We start from the raw sequence: 19689 nt of genomic DNA, 5'->3' as shown, positions 1-19689 counted from the left end.
GGGTATTATGCTGAGCGAAATAAGTCAATCAGAGAAAGACAAGTACCATATGATCTCACTGATATGAGGAATTCTTAATCTCAGGAAACAAACTGAGGATTGCTAGAGTGGTGGGGGGTGGGAGGGATGGTGTGGCTGGGTGATGGACACTGGAGAGGGTATGTACTATGGTGAGTGCTGTGAATTGTGTAAGACTGATGAATCACAGACCTGTACCTCTGAAACAAATAATACATTATATGTTAAAAAAAAAAAAGAAGAAGATAGTAGGAAGGGAAAAATGAAGGGGGGGAATTGGAGGGGGAGATGAACCATAAGAGACTATGGATGCTGAGAAACAAACTGAAGGTTTTAGAAGGGAGAGGGGTGGGAGGATGGGTTAGCCCAGTGATGGGTATTAAGGAGGGCACACATTGCATGGAGCACTGGGTGTTATATGCAAACAATGAATCATGGAACACTACAACAAAAACTAATGATGTCATATATGGTGACTAACATAATAAAATAAAATTAATTAAAAAAAAAAAAGACAGACACAGAGAGTTAGACAAAATGAGGAGACGGAGGAATATGCCCCTAATTAAAGAATAGGACAAAAACACAGCAAAAGAGAGAAATGAAATAGATTTAAGTAAAATACCTGATAGAGAATGTAAAGTAATGGTCATAAAGATACTCACTGGACTTGAGAAAAGAGTGGAGGACATCAGAGAGACAGAAACCTTAAAAAGGAACCAATCAGATGAAGAACTAAATACCTGAAATTAAAAATACACTGGATGGAATAAATGGCAGACTAGAGGAAGCAGAAGGAAAAAAAAATCAGTGACCCGGAGGAGAGAATAATGGAAAGCAATCGAGTTTTACAAGAAAAAATATTGAGAATAAAAGAAGAATGAGAATACATTAAGGGAACTCCGTGACACCATCAAGCACAATAATGTTCACATGATAGGGATCTCAGAAGGAGAACAGAGAGTAAAGGGGGTAGAAAATTTATGTGAAGAAATAATAACTGATAACTTCCTGAATCTGGAGAAGGAAACAAATCTAGATCCAGCAGGCATGGACATCCCCCAACAAAAATCAACACAAGGTCCACACCAAGACACATAGTAATTAAAATGGCAAAAAATAGTGATAGAGAATTTTTAAAAAGCAGCAAGAGAAAAAAAAAGTTACATATAAGGGAAATTCCATAAGGCAATTACCTTTTTTTTTCCAAGCCAGAGGGAATGGCATGATATATTCAAAGTGCTGAAAGAAAACAACTGCAACCAAGAATATCCAGCAAGTCTATCATTCAGAATAGAAGGGGAGATAAAAAGTTTCCCAGACAAACAGAAGTTAAAAGAATTAATTACCATGAAAACAGCCTTACAAAAAAAGGTTAAAGGGGATTTTTTTCAGCAGAAAGGAAAGACCATAAGCAGGAATAGGAAAAGTAGGGAGCACAAGAGCAGTAAAATTAACTATATCTAGAAAAACCAGTCAAGGAACTCACAAAATGAAGGGATGTGACGTTGGACACTGTATACCTAAAACACTGGTAAGAGGAGTAAAAATTTAATGCTTTTAGAATGGGTTCAAACTTAAGCAACCATCAATATAGCCTGCTATATGCAGAGGAGGTTATATATAAACCAAATGGTAACCACAAATAAAAAAAAAACTGGTAATAGATATGCAAAAAGAACAGTAATCCAAGTTTATCACTGAAAAAAGACAGCAAACCATTAAAGAGGAGAGTAAGAGAAGGAACAGAAAGAACTACAAAACAACCATAAAACAAGTAACAAAATGACAATAAGTACATATCTATCAATAATCACTGTGAGGGGCACCTGGGTGGCTCAGTCAGTTAAGCATCTGCCTTCAGCTCAGGTCATGATCTCAGGGTCCTGGGATCAAGCCCCACATCAGGTTCCCTGTTTATCAGAGAGTCTGCTTCTCCCTCTCCGTCTACCTCCTCCCCCCTCCCACTCATGCACTCTCTCTCTCAAATAAATAAAATCTTTTAAAAATAATAATAATCACTTTGAATGTAAATGGACTAAATGTTCCAGTCAAAAGACCTAGGGTGACAAAATAGATAAAAAACAAGATGCATCTATATGCTGCCTGCAAGACTAATTTCAGACTTAAAGACATATGCAGACTGAAAGTGAAGAAATGGAAAAGCATTTATGATGCAAATGGAAGTGAAAAGACAGGGTATCAATACTTATATCAGACAAAATAGATTTTAAAACAAGACTATAACAAGAGACAAAAAAAAAGGACACTGCATAATCATAAAGGGAACATCCAAGATATAACAATTTTAAGTATTTATGAACCTAACATGGGAACATCCAAACACATGAAGCAGTGAATAACAAACAGGAATTGGTAGTGATACAATAAATGTAAATGTCCATTTATATAAATGGACACATCATCCAAACAAAAGTTAACAAGGAAACAGTGGCTTTGAATGACACATTGGACCAGAGGGATCTAATGGAAATATTCAGAACATTTCCTTCTAATACAGCAGAAGACACATTCTTTTCAAGTGCACACGGAACATTCTCCAGGATAATCACATATTAGGCCACAAAACAAGTCTCAACAAATTCAAAAAGACTGAAGTCATACCATGCATCTTTTCTGATCACAACGCTATGAAACTAGAAATCAACCACAAGAAAAAAAATCTGAATAGGGAACAAATACATAGAAATTAAAAAATATGCTACTAAACAATGAATGGGTCAACCAAAAAATAAAATCAAAGAGGAAACCAGAAAACACACTGAGACAAATGAAAATGAAAACACAATGGTCCAAAATCTTTGGGATGCAGCACAAGCTCTTCTAAGAGGGCAACTTATAGCAATTCAGATCTACCATAAGAAGACAAATCTCAAACAACCTAACTTTACACCTAAAGGAAGAACAAACAAAACCCACAAGCAGTACAAGGAAGGAAATAATAAAGATTAGAGCAGAAATAAACATTATGAACTAAAAAAAGCATTAGAACAAATCCATGAAACCAGTAGCTAGTTCCATGAAAAGATCAACAAAATTGATCAACTGTTAGCTAGCTGCACACACACACACAGACGTGCGCATGCACCCATGCCACACACAAACACACAAAAGAGGACTTATATAAACAAATTCAGAAATGAAAGGAGAAACAACTAACACCTCAGAAATACAAAGGATTATAAGAGTATTATGAGAAATTATATGCCAACAAATTCAACAACCTAGAAGAAATGGATAAATTCCTAGAAACATAACCTCTGAAACACACTCAGGAAGAAACAGAAAATTTGAACAGACCAATTACCAACAATGAAAATGAATCAGTAACCAAAAAACTCCTAATTAGCAAAAGTCCAGGACCATACGCCTTCACAGCTGAATTCTACCAAACATTTAAAGAGTTAATATCTATTCTTCTCAAACTATTTCAAAAAAAGGGGGCAGGGGGCACCTGGGTGGCTCAGTCGGTTAAGCGTCTGCCTTCGGCTCAGGTCATGATCCCAGGGTCCTGGGATCGAGCCCCGCATCGGGCTCCCTGCTCCTCGGGAAGCGGGCTTCTCCCTCTCCCACTCCCCCTGCTTGTGTTCCTTCTCTTGCTGTGTCTGTCTCTGTCAAATAAATAAATAAAATCTTAAAAAAAAAAAAGGAGGAGGAAATAAAGCTTCCAAATTCACTGTACAAGGCCAGAATTACCCTGATACCAAAGCCAGACAGACACTACAAAAAAAAAAGAACTACAGGTCAATATCTCTGATGAACATAGATGAAAAGTCCTCAACAAAATATTAGCAAATCAAATCCAACAATACATTTTAAAAAAGCATTCACCATGATCAAGTGGGATTTATTCCCAGAATGCAAGGATGGTTCAGTATTTGTAAATCAATCAACACGATAGATACATCACATCAACAAGAGAAAGGATAAAAACCATATGATCATTTCAATAGATGCAGAAAAAAAGCATTTGACAAGGTATAACATCCATTCTTGAAAAAAACCCTCAACAAAGTAGTTTAGAGGAGATAGACTTCAACATAATAAAGCCTTATATGAAAAACCCACAGCTAACATCATACTCAATGGGGAATAACTGAGAGCTTTTCCCCTAAGGTCAGGAACAAGACAAGGATGTCCTCTCTCACCACTTTTATTCAACATAGTGCTGGAAGTCCTACCCGCGGCAACCAGACAAGAAAAGGGAATAAAAGCCATCCAATTGCTAAGGAAGAAATAAAACTTTCACTATTTGCAGATGACATGATACCATATATAGACTAAAGACTCCACCAAGAAACTACTAGAACTGATAAATGAATTCAGAAATATCACAGGATACAAAACCAAAATATAGAAATCCATTGCATTTCCATACACTAATAATGAAGCAGCAGAAAGAGAAATTAAGAAAACATCCCCATTTACAATAATATCAAAAATACTACTACCTAGGAATAAACTTAACCAAGGAGGTGAAAGACCTGTACTATGAAAACTATAAAATATTGATGAAAAAAATTGGAAGACGACATGAAGAAATGGAAAGACATTCCACACTCACAGATTGAAAGAATACTGTCAAAATGTCCATACTACCCAAAGCAATCTACAGAATTAAATATGCAATCCCTATCAAAATACCAACAGCGTTTTTCACAAAACTTGAACAAAAAATCCTCAAACTTGTATGGAACCACAAAAAGAAAACCCAAATAGACAAAGCAATCTTGAAAAAGAGGAACAAATCTGCAAGTATCACAATCCCCAGATTTCAAGATGTACTACAAAACTGTAATAATCAAAACAGTATAGTACTGGCACAAAAAATATCAATAGAACAAAACAGAAAGCCCAGAAATAAACCCACTATTATGTGGTCAAATAATCTTCAACAAAACAGGCAAGAATATGCAAAAAAGATGGTCTCTTCAACAAATAGTGTTGAGAAAACTGGAGAACTATATTCAAAAGAATGAAACCGGACAGCTTTCTTATACCATACATAAAAATAAACTCAAAACAGATTAAAGACCTCAGTGTGAGACCTAAAACCATAAAAATCCTGGAAGAGAATATAAGCAGTACTTTTTCTAACATTGGCCATAGCAATATTTTTCTGGCTATGTCTCCTGAGGCAAAAGAAACAAAAGCAAAAATAAACTATTGGGACTACATCAAAATAAAAAGCTTCTGTGCAACAAAGGAAACAAAAAAAAAAAAAGAAAACCTATTGAATAGGAGAAGATATTTGTAAATGACATACCTGATAAAGGGTTCATACTCGAAATAAAGAATTTACACAACTCAACATCAAAACAAGTAATCCAATTAAAAAAACAGGCAGAAGACATGAACACACATTTCTCCCAAGAAGACATACAGATGGCACACCTCACACCTGTCAGAATGGCTAAAATCAAAACACAAGAAACAAAGGTGAGGATGTGGAGAAAAAGGAACCCTTATGCTTTGTTGATAGGAATGCAAACTGGTGTAGCTGCTGTGGAAAACAGTATGGAGGTTCCTCCAAAAGTTAAAGATAGAATTACCATATGATCCAGTAATTCCACTACTGTGTATTTGCCCAAAGAATATGAAAACACTAATTCAAAGAGATACATGCACCCCAATGTTTTTTGCAGCATTCTTCATAATAACCAAATTATGAAATCAACCCAAGTGTCCATCAATAGATGAATGGATAAAAATGAAGTGGCTATGTATAGCATTCCATTTCCATATATATGTATAATGGAATATTACTCAGCCATCGAAAAGAATGAAGTGGCCTATATATAGTATTCCATTTCAATATATATAATGGAACACTACTCAGCCATCAACAAGAATGAAATCTTGCCTTTTGCAACAACATGGATGCATCTAGAGAGTATAATAGTAAGTGAAATAAGTCAAAGACAAATATCATTCGATTTCATTCCTATGTAGAATTTAAGAAACAAAATAAATGAACAAAGGAAAAAAGAGACAAACAGACTCTTAACTATAAAGGACATACTGACAGTTACCAGAGGGGAGGTGGATGGGGGGATGGGTGAAATAGGTGATGGGGATTAAGAGTACATTTTTGATAAGCACTGAGTAATGTACAGAGTTGTTGATCACTATATTGTACACCTGAAACTAATATGACACTGTATGTTTATTATACTGGGCTTTAAAAAACAATGGTTTTGGGTTAAGATTTTATTTATTTATTTGAGAGAGAGAGAGAGAGAGAGAGAGAGAAAGAAAGCACAAGCAGGGGAGAGGGAGAAGCAGGCTCCCTGCCAAGCAGGAAGCCTGACTCAGGGCTCCATCCCAGGACTCTGGGATCATGACCTGAGCCGAAGGCAGAAGCTTAACCGACTGAGCCACCCAGGCACCCCTAAAAAACAAATTTTTTAACCAACAGTGTGATAGTATGAGAGGGAGATAGAGGATTAGAGGATGCATTCTTGTTTAAAAAAAATTTATATATGTATGTATATATTTAGAGCTGTCTCATTACTTTTTAATGGCTGTATATTATTTCAATGTATGAATGTAGCATAATTTATTTACCTAGTCTCAATAGAATACCAAATCACTCATTTGCTATTTTTTGTTATTACAAACAAGGCCACAACCAGCATTCTAGTACTTTTATCTTGATGCAGATATGCAAGTATATTGGTGGGAAAAATTCCTAGAAGTGAATCTTTAGTTGATGTTTCATGTAAAGTCCTAGTGTCCATTCAATTTTGCAGCCTGGATATTTCACAATGGCTATTATACACAGTAAACACTTTCCATGTTACTATATAGCCTCCAAGATTAAGGATTTGGGTGGCTTATAGTTTAGTGGCTTATGAAGGGGATATACCTAACCTTTCCTCTACTGTTAAGCAGTTCGATATTTCTAATTACTTACTTCAATAAATAATGCGATGTCCATCCTCATGCACTCTCTTGTGCCCTGGGTCTCTGCTCCAATCTTCCTCTCACTCCACTCCTCTTCCACATAAAGGTATTCCCCTTCTAGAACATGCCCTGAGTCCCCATAACCCTGGAATTCCTTGCCTAAATGGCATGATATATGCAACAACATGGATGAACCTTGAGAACATTATGCTTAGTGAAAGAAGCATTCAATTGTTTGGGAATTATAAACAATTTCCCCAACTGGGTATCATCTTCAGATAGTTTAAACCTTTAATTTAATTCAAATCTGACTCCAAGCTTCTGGGTTTTCCATCTTGCTTAAGAAGCTTCCCTCCTTCACTTCCACATTCTACCCCAGCACATTATAGAAATATTCTCCTACAGCTTTATTTGCTGCATTCAGATATTTAGTCCATCCCACACACATGTATGTGTACAAACCTAGCAAAAGAATGCAGACCAAATGGTTAGCACTAGTTATCTAAACTTTAAAACTGAATCTTTTACAATACATGTCTTAATAAAGAAACAAAGAATACTGTCTAGCTCTAAAACACAGTAAATGTAAACATGATCTACACTGCCAAGCTGAGAAAAATAATAAAATAAAACAATTCATTTGGGAGTATTCAAATATACTCAGCAAAAACCACATGTCAACCCAGATTCTGAATAACCAGTCCATGTAAACTTTAGAATAACAACAATTTTTTTCCCTTCAAATGGCTTAACCAAATGGAAGAGGTTCACCTAGAGCTCAAGCTTAGGCTAATTAGTAAAAGGGGCCAGACCAGAAAATAATAACCAGCCCAAACGAAAAAAAGAAGGACAGGATTAAGCAAGCAGATGGCCACTAGCAATTTAATGAACAGGTACTTTTTTTATTTGGATTGATGGCCCAACTAGGGAAGGTCTTTAGCTTAAGCTCGTCCCTTGAGAGTCCTGGATGGCTGGACTCCAGTGATTTTTTTCAGGTTACAGCCTTCTCCTCCCAGAAGTGGCTTCTATAATTCATAAAAAGCCAACTGTTTATATCAAACAAGCACAGACCAGGGTTCCTCTCCTCAAGATCGTATGCGAACTCTTTCCTTCCAGCTGCAGGCAGGCAGAGCAGAAGAGAAAAAGGACTTTTTTTTTTATCTTCCAAAGATCTCATTTAAAAAGCAAAAGATTGTAAAGAAGGATAGCTTACTTAAATCGTTTTTTATATACACCTTAAGTCAATGTTAGTTAAAATTTTTTTCACAGCCATGTGAAAGTAGAATCAGGCCTCAGGACAGGGCCCATGGGTGGAAATGTGTGAATTCAGGAAAGAAAAATAGGGTACAGATTTAAGAAGGAGCCAAAAGCACGCCTCCACGTATTTCTCAATTTTACTCAGGATGAACACATCCCGTACCGTTCATGGTCAGCTCTATAAGGCCTTCCCTAGTGTGAACTTGTCCAATACAATCAAAAAGTATCTGTTCATTAAACTGCAAGTGGTCATTCAGCCATCGTATATAACAAAGAGATCCCAAACAAAACCATAGATACTTCTGACAAGGTATGGGTAGCATACATGTATCTCTAAATATTTTCTTTCTCACATCAACATCTCTAAAAACAAGGTGAAGCAGCAGAAGTAGATGTGGACAGAAGGGATTATGCCAAAAATTGCAGCTCAAAAAATATTTAAGGGGCGCCTGGGTGGCTCAGTCGGCTAAGCGTCCAACTCTTGATCTCAGCTCAGGTCTTGATCTCAGGGTCATGAGCTCAGTCCCTGAGTTGGGCTCCACACTGGGTGTGGCGCCTACTTAAAAAAAATTTTAAGTGAATAAAAACTGGTAATTTTTAATGTCTGGGGTTATTGCCATTATCTCTTGGGTTTTAGGTTTTGCTTTCCTAGTTAATATTTACATGTATATACACAGACATACACAAAGCTGGTTAATAAGATTAAAACGGAAATATTTATATTGATACTTCTATCCGTCCCCTTATAAATCAATTTTCCAGATTCAGTATCGGTTTTATTAGCATGAAGTTACCTTGCATTAAACTGCAGATCTGCAAATTAAAACTCCAATCTTTTGTTTGTTTCCCAAATAACTTCACCAACATTTCAACAGGAAAAGGAAGTAAGAGCTAGGGATTGGGAGGCTCCAAGGTTTTGTTCCTAAAGGATTGGATGTGACTGCCAACAATTCCGCGGTTTGAGCTGCTTTCAAAAGGAGGAATGCGATAATAGCTCCTGGGTGGAATAATTTGGGCTGGACTTGATTAAATCCAAGCTTAAAACTTAAAGAGAACAACTTGGACTCCCCCCCCCCTTTTTTTTTAAGAAACTATGCATTTCATCTTACTGTGCCCTTGCCAAATTCAGGGCCTTTTGGGAGTCTAGCACTAGACTGGACACTAACAAAGGGAGCTATAATACCGTAATAAGAATTACATAACGGCAATCAACACTAATGAATGTCTCTCACTAAAGTCCTGCACGTGTAATTTTGGAAAGGAGTCCTCAATGATTCTAAGGTCCTTCCCTTTCACAAAGGACTATTTCATTAAGCTCCCAGAATTAATCAGTCCAAAAGAGAAGGGGTGGCAAACACTGGACACATTCAGCTGGCATTTTTATTTGTACTCTAATGTCTTTTTCTTTTGGTAAATAAGTCGTTTTTACACTCCCTAGAAATGCATCTAGATTTTGCATCCAGTATGTTTTTAGGATTTTTTTTTTTAAGGTTTTATTTATTTTAGAGAGGGAGCATGAGCAGGGAGAGGGGCAGAGGGAGAGAGAGAATCTCCAAGCAGACTCCCCACTGAGCACTGAGCCTGACTCTGGGCTCCATCCCAAAACCCTGAGATCATGACCCCAATGAAAATCAAGAGTCAGATGCTTAATCAATTGGACCACCCAGGTACTTAAGATTTTAAGTAATCTCTACACTCACTGTGGAGCTCAAACTTACAACCCCAAAATCAAGAGTTGCATGCTTTATGACCAAGCTAGCTGGGTGCCCCAGCATCCAGTATCTTAAGCTTTGTTCTTGACATCACTTTCTGGTCACTTTAGGACATAAGATTCTAATACCACTGGTTATAATTCTAGAATACTTGGGGGAAAAAAATCAACTATATGTTAGGGAACTCTTGGAGTACCCATTTTCTAAATTTGAATACAAATAATATTAAATATTAAAAACTGTTCCATGAGTTTCTGGTTCCAGGACAAGATGGTGCTAATATTCTTCTCCCTATTCTTCCTACTAAGTACAGCTAAAATACCTGGATATTACAAAACAAACATAAGAAGACTGAATATTTTTCAAGTACTGATAGAAAAGAACTCTATATCCTTCAAGAATGAAGGAGAAATCAGACATTCTCAGATGAAAGACAAATAAGAGAATTTGTTGTCAGCAGACCTGCCCTACAAGAATGGCTAAAAGAAATTCTTGAATCAGAAATAACAGAAGGAGGAAACTTGGAACATCAGGAAGAACAAAAAGAGTAAAAAATTAGGTAAATACAATAGACATTCCTTCACCTCTTGAGTTTTCTACGTTGTGTTTGATGGTTGAGGCAAAAAAAAAAAAATTACTTGATGTGGTTCTCAATGTTTGTAGAGAAAATGTTTAAGACAATTACATTATAAATGTAGGAGGTAGAGGAACTTAAGAGGAGGTAAGTTTTCTATACTTTATTCAAACTGGTGAATGTCAATACCAGTAGACTGTGATGAGTTATGTATATGTACTATAATGCCTGGAGCAATCACAAGAAAGCAATATGAAGACATACAATCAAAACACCACTGATAAATCAAAACGGAATTCTAAACAATGTTTTAGTAATCCACAAAAGGCAAAATGGAGAAAAGGAACAAAATGAAAAATAGAATACTTAAGCCCTAACATTAATAATTACATTAAATGAAAACAGTCTAAATTCACCAAACAGACTGGCAGAATAGATAAAAATCATAACTCAACTATATGCTGTTTACAACAAACTGCATACAAGAACCTGGATGGCAATCAAAGGCATTATGCTGGGTGAAAAAAAAAACATGTCTCAGAAGGTCACATCTTGAATTATTCCATTAGGTCACATTCCCAAAATGACGAAATTATAAATGTGGAGAAGAGAGTAGTGGTTGCCAGGGGTTAGGGATAATGAGGAGAGCAGTAACTATAAAAGCATAGCATGAGGGAGATCTCTGTGGTGAAGGAATAGTTCTGTATCTTAGCTGCTGTAGAGGTTATACCAATGTACGGGTTATAGAAGGACATAGATACACACACACACACACACACTGTACAGACTCCATGCTCTAGTTTTAATACCGTATTATGGTTACCTAAGATGTAACCCTTTGCCTAGTTTCCCCAGGGGTTTTGTGACATCTTATGTAACCCCTGGGGAAAACTGGATAAAGGGTACACAGGACCTCTCCCGTAGTATGTTTGCAGCTTCCTGTGAATCTGTAATGATCTTGAAGACAAAAACAAAACCCTAAAGTTCAAATCCAGGTTCCACCACTCCTTGGGTGAACTTGGCTTCATTTAACCAATCTGTTCTTGGTTTCGTCATCCATAAAAATGAAATAACATTATCTACCAAGTTATGGTAAGAAATAACTAAAATAATTTTTTTTTTTTAAAAGCTTTGATTTTCTTGTGTTGTAGACCTGGACAAGATCAAGCCCTTTAATTTTTTTTTTAAGATTTTATTTATTTATTTGAGAGAGAGAGAGAGAGAATGAGAGAGAGCACATGAGAGGGGGGAGGGTCAGAGGGAGAAGCAGACCCCCTCACTGAGCAGGGAGGCCGATGTGGGACTCGATCCAGGGACTCCAGGATCATGACCTGAGCCGAAGGCAGTCGCTTAACCAACTGAGCCACCCAGGTGCCCCTAAGCCCTTTAATTTTTTATTATTTACATCATCCAGTTCATGTCCAGACCATATAGCTAATATCTGGGAGCCTACATGGCTAATAAAATGTTTGAAGCATCCCTCTAACTCAGAAAACGTTGGCCTTCAGGATGAACACAAAAGGACTGGACACTGAGCCTATCCAGGGGCTGGCACAGGCAGCGCTATCATCTGACTGTATTCATACCTTACCTTGAAATTAAAATATGCCTCCCAAAAAGTACAGGATGTTTACAACCCCATTATTCACTGAACAAAAATAAAAATCATATTAATGTTTAATAAAAAGTCATTTAGGAAAATGACAGATGTATGGCCAGATAAACCCAAAAGAACAGAATAGGAAGCCAAGAAATAAATCAAATACATATAGGGATTTAGTACATGAAAAGGGTATCATCTGAAATTAGGGAAAGATGGGTTATTCAATAAATTGTGTTGTAACAATTGAGTAGCCACTGGGAAAAAAGGATGTTAGACCCACACTCTACATCAGGAGAGTTTCTAAATGGATCAGTGGCTTAGATGTGAAAATAAAACAATAGAAGTATTTAAAGAAAGTAGACATTTCTTTTACAACCTTGAAGTAAGGACAGCTTTTCTTTTCTTCTTTTTTTTTTTTTTTTTTTTAAAGATTTTTTATTTATTTGACAGAGAGAGCACAAGCAGAGGGAGAGAGGGAGAAGTAGGTTCCCTGCTGAGCAAGGAGCCCAATGTGGGACTCGATCCCAGGACCCTGGGATCATGACCTGGGCCGAAGGCAGCCGCTTAACCGACTGAGCCACCCAGGTGTCCCAGGACAGCTTTTCTAACCATGATACAAATGGGGAAATCAAAGAAGAAAGAATGGACAAAGTTGACTATATAAAAATCAAAAGAGTTCTTCATGAAAAAAAAGACACACACACACAGAATAAGTGAGGAAAAAACAAAACGAGAAAAGGTCTTCTATTTTTAAATGTTTATGGTTATTCTTGGTAGTATTGTTTATAATAGCAAAAGATAAAAAACAACCTAAATGTCCATCAGTAGGAGGCTGATTGATTGAATATAATGGTTTAATAAATGTTACAGGCTATGGGTGCCTGGGTGGCTCAGTCGTTAAGCGTCTGCCTTCGGCTCAGGTCATGATCCCAGGATCTTGGGATCGAGCCCTGCTTCGGGCTCCCTGCTCAGTAGGAAGCCTGCTTCTCCCTCTCTCACTCCCCCTGCTTATATTCCCTCTCTCTCACTGTGTTTCTGTCAAAAAAATAAAATTAAATTTAAAAAACCTTAAAAAAATAAAAAATAGGGCGCCTGGGTGGCTCAGATGGTTAAGCGTCTGCCTTCGGCTCAGGTCATGATCCCAGGGTCCTGGGATCGAGCCCCGCATTGGGCTCCCTGCTCAGTGGGAAGCCTGCTTCTCCCTCTCCCACTCCCCCTGCTTGTGTTCCCTCTCTCGCTGTGTCTCTGTTAAATAAATCTTTTTTAAAAAAATAAAATAAAATAAAAAAATAAATTGTACAGGCTAGAATGCTATGTAGTTGTAAAAAAAAAAAAAAGCGAGAGAAAGCTCTTTAATGATATAGAAAGACCTTTAGGTAGGTTATTATTATTTTTTTTTTTAAAGCAAAGTGAAGGAATGACTGGGTGGCTCAGTCAGTTAAGCATCCACCTTCAGCTCAGGTCATGATCCCAGGGTGCTGGGATCAAGCCCCGCATCAGGCTCCCTGCTTAGCAGGGAGCCTGCTTCTTCCTCTCCCTTTGCTGTTCCCCCTGCTTGTGCTCTCACTCTCTGACAAATAAGTAAAATCTTAAAAAAAAAAAAAAAAGCAAAGTGAAAACAGTATATTGTATGCTACCTTTTGAGTAAAAGAGGTAAAATATTTTTTATTTCCTTATATATGCACAAAGAAATTCTGGAATGGTATGTAACAAACATTTATACTGGCTATCCAGAAGGTAGACAGGTGAGACTGAGTAGCTGACAAAAAGGTTTCATTTTACAACTATTTTTGGAATCTTTCAAAGTGCATCTGTTAAACTTGCATTAAAAACAAGTCCTTGCTATTTTTTAACTTAAATTCTATTAACATAATTGTTACAATATATTATAACATATAAATGTTATAATAATTAACATATTATTGGTTTCAGACTAGAGGTCAGACAACTTTTAAGCAGTTTTTTTTAAGGAGAGAGGGGCAGAGGGAAAGGGAGAATCTCCAACAGGCTCCACACCCAGCACAGAGCCTATCACAGGGCTAGCCTCAGCAATCAGACAAGAAGAAGAAATAAAAGGCATCTGAATCAGCAAAGAAGTCAAACTCTCACTCTTTGCAGATGACATGATATTCTTTTTTTTTTTTTTTTAAAGATTTTATTTATTTATATGACAGAGAGAGACAGCGAGAACAGGAACACAAGCAGGGGGAGTGGGAGAGGGAGAAGCAGGCTTCCCGCTGAGCCGGGAGCCCGATGTGGGACTCGATCCCAGGACCCTGGGATCATGACCTGAGCCGAAGGCAGACACTTAACGACTGAGCCACCCAGGCGCCCGATGACATGATATTCTATGTGGAAAACCCAAAAGACTCCACCCCAAAATTGCTAGAACTCATAGAGGAATTCAGCAAAGTGGCAGGATATAAAATCAATGCACAGAAATCAGTTTGCATTTCTATACACTAATGAGACAGAAGAAAGAAATTAAGGAGTCAATCCCATTTACAATTGCACTGAAAACCATAAGACACCTAAGAATAAAACTAAAGAGGTAAGGGTCTGTACTCAGAAAACTATAGAACACTCCTGAAAGAAGCTGAGGAAGACACAAAGAAATGGAAAAACATTCCATGCTCATGGAAGAACAAATGTTAAAATATCTACGCTACAGGGGCGCCTGGGTGGCTCAGTCGTTAAGCGTCTGCCTTCGGCTCAGGTCATGATCCCAGGGTCCTGGGATCGAGCCCCGCATCGAGCTCCCTGCTCGGCGGAAGGCCTGCTTCTCCCTCTCCCTCTCCCCCCGCTTGTGTTCCCTCTCTCGCTGTATCTCTCTCTGTCAAATAAATAAATAAAATCTTAAAAAAAAAAAAAATATCTACGCTACCTAGAGCAGTCTACCCATTCAATGCAATCCCTATCAAAATACCAGCAACTTCTTTCAAAGAAATGGAACAAATAATCCTAAAATCTGTATGGAACCAGAAAAAAACCCAAATACCCAAGTCATGTTGATAAAGAAAACCAAAGCTGGAGGCATTACAATTCCAGACTTCAAGCTCTATTACAAAGCTGTAGTCATCAAGACAGTATGGTACTAGCAGAAAAACAGACACATAGATCAATGGAACAGAATAGAAAATCCAGAGAGGTACCCTCAACTCTGTGGTCAACTAATCTTCAACAGAGCAGGAAAAAATATTCAATGGAAAAAACACAGTCTCTCCGACAAATGGTGTTGGGAAAATTGGACAGCCACACGCAGAAGAATGAAACTGGACCATTTCTTTACACCATACACAAAGATAAACTCAAAAATGGATGAAAGACCTAGATGTGAGAAAGGAATCCATCAAAATCCTTGAGGAGAACACAGGCAGCAACCTCTTCGACTTCAGCCGCAGCAACTTCTTGCTAGAAACATCTCCAAAGGCAAGGGAAGCAAGGGCAAAAATGAACTATTGGGATTTTATCAAGATAAAAAGATTTTGCACAGCAAAGGAAACAGTCGACAAAATCAAAAGACAACTGACAGAATGGGAGAAGATATTTACAAATGACATACCAAATAAAGGGCTAGGGGCACCTGGGTGGTTCAGTCGTTAAGCGTCTGCCTTCAGCTCAGGTCATGGGTCCTGGGATCGAGCCCCACATTGGGCTCCCTGCTTAGCAGGAAGCCTGCTTCTCCCTCTCCCACTCCCCCACTTATGTTCCCTCTCTCACTGTGTCTCTGTCAAACAAATAAAATCTTTAAAAAATAATAATAAAGGGCTAGTATCCAAAATCTATAAAGAACTTATCAAACTCAACACCCAAAGAACAAATAATCCAATCAAGAAATGGGCAGAAGACATGAACAGACATTTCTACAAAGAAGACATACAAATGGCCGACACATGAAAAAAATGCTCAACATCACTTGGCATCAGGGAAATACAAATCAAAACCACAATGAGATACCACCTCACACCTGTCAGAATGGCTAAAATTAACAAGTCATGAAATGACAGATGTTGGCAAGGATGTGGACAAAGGGCAACCCTCCTACACTATTGGTGGGAATGCAAGCTGGTGCAGCCACTCTGGAAAACAGTAGGGAGGTTCCTCAAAAAGTTGAGATAGAACTACCATACGATCCAGCAACTGCACTACTGGGTATTTACCCCAAAGATACAAATGTAGTGACCCAAAGGGGCACCTGCACCCCAATGTTTATAGCCACAATGTCCACAATAGCCAAACTATGGAAAGGGATGTCCATCGACGGATGAATGGATAAAGAAGATGTGGTATATATAAACAATGGAATACTACTCAGCCATCAAAAAAAAAAATGAAATCTTGCCATTTGCAATGATGTGGATGGAACTAGAGGGTGTTATGCTAAGCGAAATAAGTCAATTATCATATGATCAGATATGTGGAATTTAAAAACAAAACACAGGATCATAGTAGAAGGGAGGGAAAAATGAAACAAGACAAAATCAGAGAGGGAGGCAAACCATAAGAGACTCTTAATCTCAAGAAACAAACTGAGGGTTCCTGGAGGGAAGGGCGGTTGGGGGATGGGGTAACTGGGTATGGACATTAAAGAGGGCATGTGATGCAATGAACACTGGGTGTTATGTTGGACTGATGAATTGCTGAACTCTACCTCTGAAACTACTAACACATTATATGTTAATTGCATTTAATTTTTTTAAAAGATTTTATTTATTTGACAGAGGGAGACACAGCAAGAGAGGGAACAAAAGCAAGGGGAGTGGGAGAGGGAGAAGCAGGCTTCCTGCGGAGCAGGGAGCCCCACGTGGGGCTCGATCCCAGGACCCAGGATCATGATCTGAGCCGAAGGCAGACGCTTAACGACTGAGGCACCCAGGCGCCCCGCATTTAAATTTTTTTTAAATGATGAAAAGACATCCCATGCAATTTGTTTAAATGGAGAATATTCTGGTTACACTTTCTAATCAGAGACTAGAAGTTTTAAGATGCTATAAAGAGTCCCTGGGTCAAAATGCTGAAATATGACTTCCCATTCAATGGTCTAAAAAAAAATTAGCTAAAACTTACTTCAACATAGGAAAAATGATCTATGATTTTAGCTAATTTTTATTTTTTAATTAACATACAATGTATTATTTGTTTCAGGGGCACAGGTCTTTGATTCATCAGTCTTACACAATTCACAGCACTCACCATAGCACATGAACAACAGATTTTTTTTTTTTTAAAGATTTTATTTATTTATTTGAGAGAGAGCACATGAGAGGGGGGAGGGTCAGAGGGAGAAGCAGACTCCCTGCCGAGCAGGGAGCCCGATGCGGGACTCGATCCCGGGACTCCAGGATCATGACCTGAGCCGAAGGCAGTCGCCTAACCAACTGAGCCACCCAGGCACCCTGAACAACAGATTCTTATCAAATTCTCAGAGCTGGAAATGCCATGCTATTTTTAAGTACATAAAAATCTAAGAAAAAGACAACAATGAAAGCGGGCCACTGGCAGGGCAGAGAACGTGGCTTCTGCAGTAGGAAGGGGACTCCCAGAAAATACTGAAGAGCTACAGTTTCCTAGAGCAGGAACCTAAAGCTTGAGAGACGCCAACAGTTTGTTGTCTGTGCGTGTTTGCATACTGTGTGTACACTGTTTATTGACTTACTCATTTGTTCGTTTATTTTATTCATTCATTCATTTCAGGCTAGCAACTTGCCCTTTCATTTTAAACAAAATAAATGAAAAAGTAGAAGGGAACTGGGGTGCCTGGGTGGCTCAGCTGATTAATCACCGACTCTTGATCTCAGCTCAGATCTTGATCTCAGGGTCAAGCATTCAGGCCCCATATTGGGCTCCGCACTGGGTGTGGAGCCTATTTAAAAAAAAAAAAAAACAGGTAGAAGGGAATTATATTCTCAAAACTTACATATCTAAAGAAATGAAAATCAATTTAAAGAAGCAGTCGTTTATAGAACATTAATCTAAATTACAAGTCAGGAAACAACACATTTACAGTATTGGTAAGGGATCATGAAAAGCAAAGGTGATCATTCCTAAGACACCAAATATTAAACCCAAAGAAATTATAAATATGCACACTTGCATAGCCTCTAGTCATTTCTAAGCTTTAGTTATTAAGTTGTTTACATCTTAACTATGGAAATAATACACAATTTTCCTCTTAAATTGTACTTTTCCTTGGGAGAAGAAAAAGAAGGAATATGTACAATGAATAATATAGACACTTTAGATAGAAATCTGACAAAATTGGAGTTAAAGTTTTTATTATGGGGGACATAAATTTAAGTCTGCATATATCAGCTATAAACTAGTACAAATATTAAAGAATATTTGCTCTCATCTGCTTATTATTTTCCATAATCCAAGTTGGGGTTTAAAGTTTCTCCTCCATGTTCCCCAAGCACTCTGCATATACTGTTCCTCATTCCATTTTTTTAGAATTCTGTTGATGCTTCTGTATCACCTTCTAGACAGGTTCCCAGATTTTCTTAATCACATTTTTAATATACAACTTTTTCATTTAGGCCGAAGTTAGTTTTCATATATGCCATCACTTTCAAAAAGTGATGACAGATTTACAAGACTGAGTAAACATGAGATAAATTGAAACTTATTCACTATAACACTTTCTAAGGCTGATTTTTTTTCTTCTTTATACAACTCAAAAGTAGGTATATTAGAGTTTTATTATAGCATCTTTGTATTCACATAACTCTAGGCAAAGTATTCCAGATTATTTGGTTCCTTAGGCTGTTACATTCTTTTTCTTTATAATTCCAACACTTGATGAATCCCTTAGATGTTGAAAATGCAAATTTTCTAAGTTCCCAAAGTGTTGTTTTGTTTGTTTGAAGATTTTATTTATTTCAGACAGACACAGAGATGAGAGAGAGCACAAGTGGGGAGGAGAGGAGAAGCAGGCTCCCCGGTGATCAGGGAGCCCGATGTAGGGTCGATCCCAGGACCCTGGGATCATGATATGAGCCGAAGGCAGACGCTCAACCTACTGAACCACCCAGGCGCCCCTAAGTACCCTAAGTGTTGAATGTTAATGGGAATGAGAAAGGATACTACAGTCTCCTCCTGGATCCCACTGCAGCTGCCCTGCATTATCTGGCCAACAGGTGGCAGCATGCTCCAGGGAAATATCTCAAGAATCCTGACAACTTTCCCCAACGCCCTCCACAGATTTTTTCCTTTCCTCCCTTCCAGACAGACTTTTTCCTTCCACCGCCGCCCCCCACAGATTTTTTTACTTCCAGACTTTTTCCTTCCACCCACCCCCCCAGACTTCTTCCTTCCAGGCTTTTTTCCTTCTACCCCCCTCCACTCAGACTTTTTCCTTCCAGACTTTCCTTCTACCCCCCCCCCCGACTTTTTCCTTCCAGACTTTCCTTCCACCCCCCCCCGACTTTTTCCTTCCAGACTTTTTCCTTCTACCCCCCCCAACTTTTTCCTTCCAGACTTTTTCCTTCCACCCTCCCCACCCCCACAGACTTCTTCCTTCCAGGCTTTTTTCCTTCTACCCCCCTCCACTCAAGACTTTTTCCTTCCAGACTTTTTCTTTCCATACTCCCTCTCCACGC

General features: G+C 38.2%; 1 long non-coding RNA gene across 2 annotated transcripts in view; it reads right to left on the bottom strand.

Moving 5' to 3' along the window:
• LOC118004546 overlaps positions 1 to 19689 on the bottom strand; it is a 100176-nt gene that overhangs the window by 66601 nt on the left and 13886 nt on the right. Inside the window, exon 3 of one of the 2 annotated variants that reach the window (XR_004677612.1) lies at positions 17917 to 17954. The exons of the other annotated variant lie outside the window; for it this stretch is intronic. This is a non-coding gene — a long non-coding RNA (uncharacterized LOC118004546). Of the gene's footprint in view, positions 1 to 17916; positions 17955 to 19689 lie in introns of those variants that run through there. 2 annotated transcript variants of the gene reach the window in all.

Source organism: Mirounga leonina, unplaced genomic scaffold, assembly GCF_011800145.1.
Source record: "Mirounga leonina isolate KUSES-001 unplaced genomic scaffold, KU_Mleo_1.0 Mir_93, whole genome shotgun sequence".
Lineage (NCBI taxonomy): Eukaryota > Metazoa > Chordata > Mammalia > Carnivora > Phocidae > Mirounga > Mirounga leonina.
The sequence above is the reverse complement of the archived record's forward strand: the minus strand, read 5'-3'. Positions and strand labels throughout refer to the sequence as shown.